This window comes from Podarcis vaucheri, assembly GCF_965113315.1.
Source record: "Podarcis vaucheri genome assembly, chromosome: 3".
In the NCBI taxonomy this organism is placed as follows: Eukaryota; Metazoa; Chordata; class Lepidosauria; order Squamata; family Lacertidae; genus Podarcis; species Podarcis vaucheri.
In genome coordinates this window covers 16,526,136-16,535,932 of record NC_138761.1, presented here as the reverse complement: position 1 = coordinate 16,535,932, position 9,797 = coordinate 16,526,136, and the positions used below count along the sequence as shown (strand labels likewise).

The 9,797-nt window shown below is 49.1% G+C and overlaps 1 long non-coding RNA gene across 1 annotated transcript; it reads right to left on the bottom strand.

The window, feature by feature from the left end:
* Window positions 1-7,866: 7,866 nt before the first annotated feature.
* On the bottom strand, window positions 7,867-9,797 carry LOC309528909. The gene is made up of 3 exons (XR_014217979.1): window positions 9,662-9,797; window positions 8,207-8,311; window positions 7,867-7,936 (listed from the first exon to the last, which is right to left on the bottom strand). It is a non-coding gene; the product is annotated as an uncharacterized lncRNA (long non-coding RNA).

The following is a 9,797-nucleotide window of genomic DNA, read 5'->3' as shown; positions in this document are numbered from 1 at the left end:
TTGTTGGTTGGTGAGGCAGCGCGTACCTCCGCTTACTTAAGTGGATAGTTCAGTTTCTGTGTGGATCAGTGTGCTTTAAAGCAGGCTGTACTCATTTCTGCTATTTGTTTGCCCTTGAAAAGATGGTGTAAATCTATGTTTGATTATTGCCTATGTTTACAAGCCACAAAAGAATACACCTATTGTTGTTGTTTAGTTGTTTAGTCATGTCCGACTCTTCGTGACCCCATGGACCAGAGCACGCCAGGCACTTCTGTCTTCCACTGCCTCCCGCAGTTTGGTCAAACTCATGCTGGTAGCTTCGAGAACACTATCCAACCATCTCGTCCTCTGTCGTCCCCTTCTCCTTGTGCCCTCCATCTTTCCCAACATCAGGGTCTTTTCCAGGGAGTCTTCTCTTCACATGAGGTGGCCAAAGTATTGGAGTCTCAGCTTCAGGATCTGTCCTTCCAGTGAGCACTCAGGGCTGATTTCCTTAAGAATGGATAGGTTTGATCTTCTTAATACACCTATTAGTATCCTCCAAACTGAGAACTTTGGGTGGAATTCAACTCCATACTAAGGTGGTCATTCCATCAGCGCAAGCATTTCTACTTACCAGGTAGAATGATCTCCCCTCTTTTCTCCCCACACACTGCTCTGGGGGTTCTCCTGACCCCCTGAGCAGATTTGAGGAAGGCATGAGGAGGGGAGGGGAGGGCAAAGTCCCATTGTGCTGGTCCAGGGGGGAGGTTACCGTGGGGTGAGGTCCAGGAGCTGAGTTGAGGGTCGGCAGACAGTCCTCCTCGGGCGAAGCGGGGTCCACAGCGAGAAGCCGGGCAAGGACAGGAACTCTGGGGGAACAGGACTGGATGCTGGCCGAAACAGCTCTTCAACGACGTTGCTCCCGCAACCTGGGACCGGGCTGACTGGCCTTTATCTTCTCTGAGGCCAGGGGCGGTCCCGGCCCCCAGGAGACCCGCCTCTCCTGGCCTTAAGGCGAGCACTCCTCCTGGGAGAAACCAGTTTCCTTCGCCTCTCTGCCCTAAGCCTCTGCAGTTCAGGAGAGGCCGAAGGGTTACTGGACCCAGGGAAAGACTCACCTGTAGGCACTGAGTCCTCAACCACCTCCGGAGCCGGAGTGGATTCACCTGGTGCCTGCTCCTGAGGATCTGGCACAGGTGCAGGCGCTTCAGAATCAAGGCCCTGCCCCAGTTCAGCTGGCCCTGGAGGCAGGGACTCCTGTGCAGGCTGGGATTCCTCTGGTTCAGCCTCTGAATCGGGTTCCCAGGCCATCACACCCATTGTGCTGATGGGACTCGTTGCACTTGCTTCTGCTAGTAGCAACTATCCTTCAGCTATCCTTAACCTAGTCACATCCAGGTGTACTTCAGAGCACAGTGTCCAGTTTTGAACACTAAAATATCAGAATTAGGTGGATGATAAGTTTATGGGTTATGTGGAAGTGTGAAAACACAAAACGCTACATTGATAAGAATTCAGCCATGACCATGCTGTTCCTAGAAACACTTCTCTTGAGAAAGTTGCACTGAGTCTTAACACTTTGATAGCCACAATAAAGCAAATTCATTTGATTGCAGGGTGAACTTAAATCCAAGCAAATGTGCATCTTTAAAATACTTTTGGCGAGTCAGGCCAGACAGCAGCTGATGTCGGATTTTGGTTTAAATTTCTTCTTCAACCTAACTCTAAGGAACAAATGCTAGTGAGAGAATTTTGCTTCTTAGTATCAAGAAACAACTAAACTAGAGTTCTGAATATTCTATGCCTTAAAAATATATGGAAGTCTCCTGTTGTGCTCAGAAGGTTTAGTTTCACATACTGCTGACTAAGCCCACCCCCAACATGCATAGTGGCCTCCCCCTTGTGTCTGCAACCCTGAGTCCTCCCATTAAGCCAGGAGTGGGGAACCTTGCTCAGGCCACATGTCAAAGGAGAGTAGGCTCAGAAGCCAAACTGGGTAGAGCAGTGAACTTAAATGTACTTTTATAGGGTAGGCCAGGGGTCCGCAACCCGCGGCTCTGGAGCCGCATGTGGCTCTTTTACACCTTTGCCGCGGCTCCGGGGCGCCTCTTCCCTCATGGTGCAGGGAGCGAGGAAGAAGAGGAGGAGGGCGGCGGCAGGAAGGCGCGCCAGGGCGCAGCGGCAGTTCCCCCCTCAGGTGGACGCGGCTGCCACTGCCACCGCCGGCGCTCCCTTTCGCCGTCCGCAACCCGCCCACCCTCAGGCCCCGTGCCGCGTGACGTCGAGAGCCGCCCACCCAAGCCACGCTCTCCTCAGCCCCGTGCGCGAGGCACCTGAGGCGAGGGAGAGAGAGTGCGCACGCTCGAGGGAAATGGCGGGGCGGGGTTTTTGTGTGTGTGTGTGTGTGTGTGTGTGAGGGGTGGCGGTGGTGCTTTGGGATCCTTTTCTGTGCCTTGCTTCTGAGTGGGCGCCGAGTTGAGGGAGAGCACCTGAGGTGAACCACAAAATGGGCCCGCCCTCCCTGTCAGGGAGGAAGGGGTGAATTACGTCAGTGACGAGGAGGGGGTCCAGAGGTAGCCAGCAGGTGCCGTGATGGGGCTCACTCTCAGCCTCAGAGTGAGGCGGGGAGCACGAGAGCAATTGCAGAGGGAGGGGGGGGGCTGTTAGGCACCAAAATCCTGCATGCGGGATTTCCCCCGTTCTCTCTTACCTGTGCAATTCCTGCCCTTCTCCCTTCCCCCTCGAGATTTGCTGCAGAGACAAGCAAATGAAGAAGAAAGGGAAGAGTATTAGCTGACATGTCCCCGGATCCCATGGAAAGCACCACAGATTCCTTTGCTTACCAGCTCTTTTTATTTTAAGTTGGCTTCAAACCTGTAATTGTGTAGGTGTATGTATGTATACATATACACACACATAAATATTCATATCTCTTCCCTCTCACCTTCCTTTCACCCAGTTTCTCTGGCACTGGTTTATAAATGCTGCTATGTAGAAATGATGAGAAAGTTGCACCAGCAGAAGGAATGGATATGTGCTGTTAGTAAAAAGAGAGGGAGTTGAACTGCAGGGAGGCACAGACACTTTTCTATGTATTAATTTGTATAATGCCCTCTATGCACATGGTGCTTTGCAAAAAATGGATATGAGAGGTACCATACCCCTCTTTGCTATCTGAAATAGACTCAGGGAAAAGAGAGAGAATGGGGGAAGGGGAAGAATGTGTGGTTATTTACATTTGGCTTGTTTTGCGGCTCCCAGTTTTTCCCCCCTTCGGAAACGGGTCCAAGTGGCTCTTTTTGTCTTAAAGGTTGCAGACCCCTGGGGTAGGCTAATATCTGCTCACCCTCTCTATGAAGCTGCTGGGAGAGATCATCAGGGGGTTTGGGCTGGGTATTCACCAGTATGCAGATGATACCCAGCTCTACCTCTCTTTTAAATCAGAACCAGTGAAGGCGGTGAAGGTCTTGTGTGAGTTCCTGGAGGCGGTTGGAGGATGGATGGCAGCTAACAGATTGAGGTTGAATCCTGACAAGACAAAAGTACTGTTTTGGGGGAACGGGGTGGGTGGGTGTGGGGGACTCCCTGGTCCTGAATGGGGCAACTGTGCCCCTGAAGGACCAGGTGTGCAGCCTGGGAGTCATTTTGGACTCACAGCTATCTATGGAGGTGCAGGTCAATTCTGTGTCCAGGGCAGCTGTCTACCAGCTCCATCTGGTACACAAGCTGAGACCCTACCTGCCCGCACACTGTCTTGCCAGAGTGGTGCATGCTCTGGTTATCTCCCGCTTGGACTACTGCAATGCGCTCTACGTTGGGATACCTTTAAAGGTGAACTGGAAACTGCAACTAATCCAGAATGCGGCAGCTAGACTGATGACTGGGAGTGGCCACCGAGACCATATAACACTGGTCTTGAAAGACCTACATTGGCTCCCAGTACATTTCTGAGCACAATTTCAAGTGTTGGTGCTGACCTTTAAAGCCCTAAACGGCCTCGGCCCAGTATACCTGAAGGAGCGTCTCCACCCCCATCGTTCTGCCCAGACACTGAGATCCAACTCTGAGGGCCTTCTGGCAGTTCCCTCCCTGCAAGAAGTCAGGTTACAGGGAAGCAGGCTCAGTATACCTGAAGGAGCGTCTCCACCCCCATCGTTCTGCCCAGACACTGAGGTCCAACTCTGAGGGCCTTCTGGCAGTTCCCTCCCTGCAAGAAGTCAGGTTACAGGGAAGCAGGAAGAGGGCCTTCTTGGAAGTGGCACCCGCCCTGTGGAACGCCCTTCCACCAGATGTCAAGGAAATAAACAACTATCCAACTTTTAGAAGACATCTGAAGGTAGCCCTGTTTAGAGAAGTTTTTAATGTTTGAAGCTTTATTCTGTTTTTTAATGTTCTGTTGAAAGCTGCCCAGAGTGGCTGCAGAAGAAATAATTTATCATCATCATCATCATCATCTAGGCCCCATTCAGGCAAACAAAAGCCATTCATTGAATTCATGACACATTCCGGTCATGTCAAACACTTGAGGATGCAAAGCATTGGCAGTGAGGTGATGCCTGGGGAGAGTCCTGAGGGCCAGATAGAGAGGTCTGGAGGCCACATTTAGCCCCAGACCTGAAGTTCCCTACCTCTGCCCTAGAAATGTGAGAACTATTACTCTTTTAGATGAAAGTGGAGATTTCCTTTCCATTCCATTTCATTTATTAAACTTGCCAGTCTCGTTGCCCAAAGGTCTCAAAGTGACTTACATTAAGTGTACACACACACACACACACACACACACACACACACACACACAACCATAAGGGGGAAATGCATTAACATATCATCTAACATAATGCATATGAAAAATCAAACAGCATACCTGCCATAAATAATAAGAAACAGCATTAGGATTCTTAGAATGAGAGTCTTACACCTAACCATTTTTAGGAATTGTTCTGATAAATGTGTGTGCAAAGGCATTGTGCTGCAGTGGCACAAAGGGAAGAATGAGCAAGGCCTTTGGGGAGGGCAGCTCTGGTACTGAGGCTGTTGCACAGCCTTGGATTCCAGCAGAAATTGGGCATGGCTCTCTCATCTGCCCCGCCTACAACCTGCTTCTAGCTTCTAGCTCACACATCTGGCCCTTGTCCTTCTCACCAACAGCCAGGTGAGGGAGGAGGAGCACCCATTTGTTCCCTGCCGCAGAGCCACTTCCTTCGTTACCTTAATGACCCATACTTGGGGGCCATTATGGCCCTTGCTGGATCCAGGAAGGGACTCAAACATACAGCCTGAGATAGGAGCTAACGGAAGCAACGCCCCTCCTGTATCTGTACTTCTGGAGCAAGAAGGAACGAGAAAGTATCTTCAGCCTCATCTGAAATTCAGACTCCACATTTGAGCTTCCAGAAGCAGGCTTTCCAGCAATCTGGGTTTATCAAAATCTAATTCACCGCTATTTGTTGATGCAATGATTGCTAAACACTTGCTGTCTGCTGATTGACAAAGCTGGCACAATGAACGCCTGCCATTGACATCTGCAATTGCATGATTGCATGTTTTCATTCAGCCCTAGATATATAAAGACTATAATCTTTCTGTTCCGGTTTATTGTTGCACTGCATACAGTATGACACTGACAAGCTTCAGTATGTAAACTCAGGACTGCAGAAAGGGAAAAAAAAGATATGCAGACTGAAATAAATAAGAAATTAACTAAATCTATAGTTCATAGAATCATAGAATCATAGAGTTGGAATAGACCACAAGGGCCATCGAGTCCAACCCCCTGCCAAGCAGGAAACACCATCAGAGCACTCCTGACATATGGCTGTCAAGCCTCTGCTTAAAGACCTCCAAAGGAGGAGACTCCACCACACTCCTTGGCAGCAAATTCCACTGTCAAACAGCTCTTACTGTCAGGAAGTTCTTCCTAATGTTTAGGTGGAATCTTCTTGCTTGTAGTTTGGATCCATTGCTTCTCTGGAGCAGCAGAAAACAACCTTTCTCCCTCCTCTATATGATATCCTTTTATATATTTGAACATGGCTATCATATCACCCCTTAACCTCCTATTCTCCAGGCTAAGCATGCCCAGCTCCCTTAGCTGTTCCTCATAAGGCATTGTTTCCAGGCCTTTGACCATTTTGGTTGCCCTCCTCTGGACACGTTCCAGTTTGTCAGTGTCCTTCTTGAACTGTGGTGCCCAGAACTGGACACAGTACTCCAGGTGAGGTCTGACCAGAGCAGAATACAGTGGCACTATTACTTCCCTTGATCTAGATGCTATACTCCTATTGATGCAGCCCAGAATTGCATTGGCTTTTTTTGCTGCCGCGTCACACTCTTGGCTCATGTCAAGTTTGTGGTCAACCAAGACTCCTAGATCCTTTTCACATGTACTGCTCTCAAGCCAGGTGTCCCCCATCTTGTATTTGTGCCTCTCATTTTTTTTTTATTTTTTTTTGCCCAAGTGCAATACTTTACATTTCTCCCTGCTAAAGTTCATTTTGTTTGTTTTGGCCCAGTTCTCTAATCTGTCAAGGTCGTTTTGAAGTGTGATCCTGTCCTCTAGTTGCGTGGAAGCTGGCCGTGCTGGATGCGTGCAACTGATATTTGAACATCCTTATGGATATAATAGTATCTATCTGCTCCAAATGCTGAGCTGCAGTCACTGTGAGGGAGTTTAATGTGCCAATCATAGTTCTCTGCATTTTATCCTCACAACAACCCTGTGCTGTAGGTGAGACTGAGAGTGAGTGCTTGGCCCAAGGTCACCTAGCAAGGCTCAGTGGTTTGGACTCATTTAATCATTGGCAGTGGGCACAAATGAAAGAGATTGGCAGACACATTTAAATGCCAAGGGGGGGTCTTCTCTCTCCTCTGCTCCCACATCCTTAGCCCTGGCATTACTGTTGGCAAGGGTACATTGTGGGTGCTCACCCAAGTGTCAGTAATCCCACATCACAGTCTTGTGACCATGCCACCCTGCTGTCTTGAGACTATTACACTCTATTCATTCCAACAGAAATGCTGCCAGAGGCAGTGGCTTCCGGGGAGGCATCGTAGCAGGTCAGCCGCATCTGTTGGGACGCTGTCAACAGATGTAATTAAGTGGTGATTATAGATAGACTAGCAAATTATCTCTGAAGAAGAGAGGTAACATTGGGATAAACTTCCAAATGCTCTGGAAGGGTTGCACTCTGCTGTGGGATCGAGAAATCCTCAAGGAGAGGTGAGTGACAGCGAGTGGGAGAAATTGCAATTTCGTCCAAGCACCACTTAAGAGCTCTGGAGATTCTTTCAGCATGAAAACATACATAATTAGGGACGCGGGTGGCGCTGTGGGCTAAAGCCTCAGCGCCTAGGGCTTGCCGATCGAAAGGTCGGCGGTTCGAATCCCCGCGGCGGGGTGCGCTCCCGCTGCTCGGTCCCAGCGCCTGCCAACCTAGCAGTTCGAAAGCACCCCCGGGGGCAAGTAGATAAATAGGTACCGCTTACCAGCGGGAAGGTAAACGGCGTTCCGTGTGCGGCTCTGGCTCGCCAGAGCAGCGTTGTCACGCTGGCCACGTGACCCGGAAGTGTCTCCGGACAGCGCTGGCCCCCGGCCAATAAATGTGAGATGGGCGCACAAACCCCAGAGTCTGGCAAGACTGGCCCGTTTGGGCAGGGGTACCTTTACCTTTTAAAAGTCATAAAAAATACACAACCAAATTGAACAATTTCCACATACAAAAAAATTAATATCAGTAACAACAGCAGCACCCCTGAGCAATATCCCAGCCCTAGGGTCTGCTGAGCAGCCTCATCTTCTGCAGCGGGAGTCAGTCAGGGTCCTGCCCTTCCAGGTCAGATGGAAAAGGCAAGGCAGTGAGCAGGTCATCCTAGCATACATTAAAACTTTGTTCCTTTATCATCCTCCTTGCCAGCTATTTGCTCTCCGAAACTATTTTTTTCTGCAGTCATCCCTGGTTTCACACCGTACTGCCTAAGAAAAACATTCAGAAAATTTAGTTGCTTTATGATAGAGCTGCAAGACTATTCATTGGTCAAGACCTTTTGCTTTGATACTGTGCAACCTTCACTGGTTGCCAATTTGTGCCCAGGCTCAGCTGAAATGGCTGATTTTAACTGTTAAGGCCCTAAAAATTATGGGCCTGGGCTGAGATATCTTAAGGACCATCTCCACCCATGTATACTTTAATGAGTTTTACTATCGTATTTCTCCAGAAAGGATTATCACTCTGGTCTGTCTTACCTGGATAGAGTTTTGGACTTGAAGAAACGAGTGTTAATAGCATTGGGATGCTGCGATGATGTGTTTCCATGGGAACTAATGGTTGAACTATCTTCATTAAATCAGCTGAATAGGGCAAAAACAGACCTCTCAGCACACCTCGAGATTTGTTTTATTTATAATTGCAATTTATATCCTGTCCTTCTTCCCAGAGCCATCCACAACAGAGGAATAACCCATTAATAATGCTATGGGTTAGTGGGGGGGAGAGGGATCCCACAGATTCCTGGGTGTCAGATTTCCCTCTCTAGATTATTGGGTGCTGGGGGTTAATCACAGCTGACAGCCTGAGCTTGGATTTTTTTTGCCAGACAAAAGGGCAGAGGGAGATGGTGGTCTTGCAAAAGCCATCTGCAAGACAAAAGCCCCTACTGGACATGGTGTTGCACAGGAAAAAAACACCCCTGTCCTTTTACACAGAGATTTTTTTTGCAAGGTGTTTTGAGAACAAGGAGGATGTGCAGCGGGACTCTATGCATACTGGCTGGGAGTGGCTATGCCAAGAGGCACAACTGGCTGCTGCTGCTGCTGGACCCAAGCTTGTTGAAGCTATGAGAGGAGTCCTGGCATAGGCGCCGACTCCATGGGGCTTGAGGGGGCCCGAGCCCCCTCAAAAATTCGTTTGGGGGGGCTCCGCCCCCCAATAATCTCCGGCGCCCCTCCAGCAGAGCGCCATCGCCGCCCCTCCCCCAGCCCAAAATGCACAGGGTCGGGCTGCCTGCATGCCTCCTGCCCTCCCTCCCGAGCAAAAGCTCCACCCAATTTCCTTTGGAGCTGATTAATAGGCGCAGCACGCTCTCCCCTATTCGCTCATGAGGAGGCGGCGCCACTTTATTTGCATATTCATGAGCTTATTTATTATTCATGAGCTTTCCCGCCCCCCCCCCCAATATTTTTTATAAGTCCGCGTCCCTGAGTCCTGGTGAACTATGGCACCCCGTGCAAGGGATTTCTACAGGTGAGGTGCCACCACTGAGAAGACCCAAACATTAAAATGCAGTGGAAACTCAATCAAAAATTTTTTTGGGGGGGGATAAAAACATCAAGTCTTCACCGAGGCTAACTATCCAGACTGGTCCAACATGGGCCAGAAAAAAGCCAGGGAAGTCCCCAGATAGGAGTTCCAACACAGAAGGAGAAAGGGAAAAGGAAAAATCCCTCCTGTCTCCTTCCCAGAATGGGGCATGCGCTAACTAGGCTTTGGGAAGGAGGCAGGAAGATGCCCTCTCGGCTTGGCACCCTGAGCAGGGGAACCAGTCATGTTGCCTTAAATCTGCCTCTGACAGTGTTTTGGCTGTTGTATTCCAGAAACAGTAATAGCTGATGAATCAGCCATAACTGGTTTTAGAAACGGTTTATGTTTTTTAATTTTTTTTTTACTTTTAAAAAAATTATTTATTTTATTACATTTCATACCTGCCCTTCCCCACAAGGTCTCAGGGTGGGCTACAATGATAAATAAGACCACTGAAACAGTTGCAACCATAAAACGGAAAATGTTTAAATTGCATTGTTTTGCTGCTTAGCTTTTTGCTGCCCTGGGCTCCTTAGT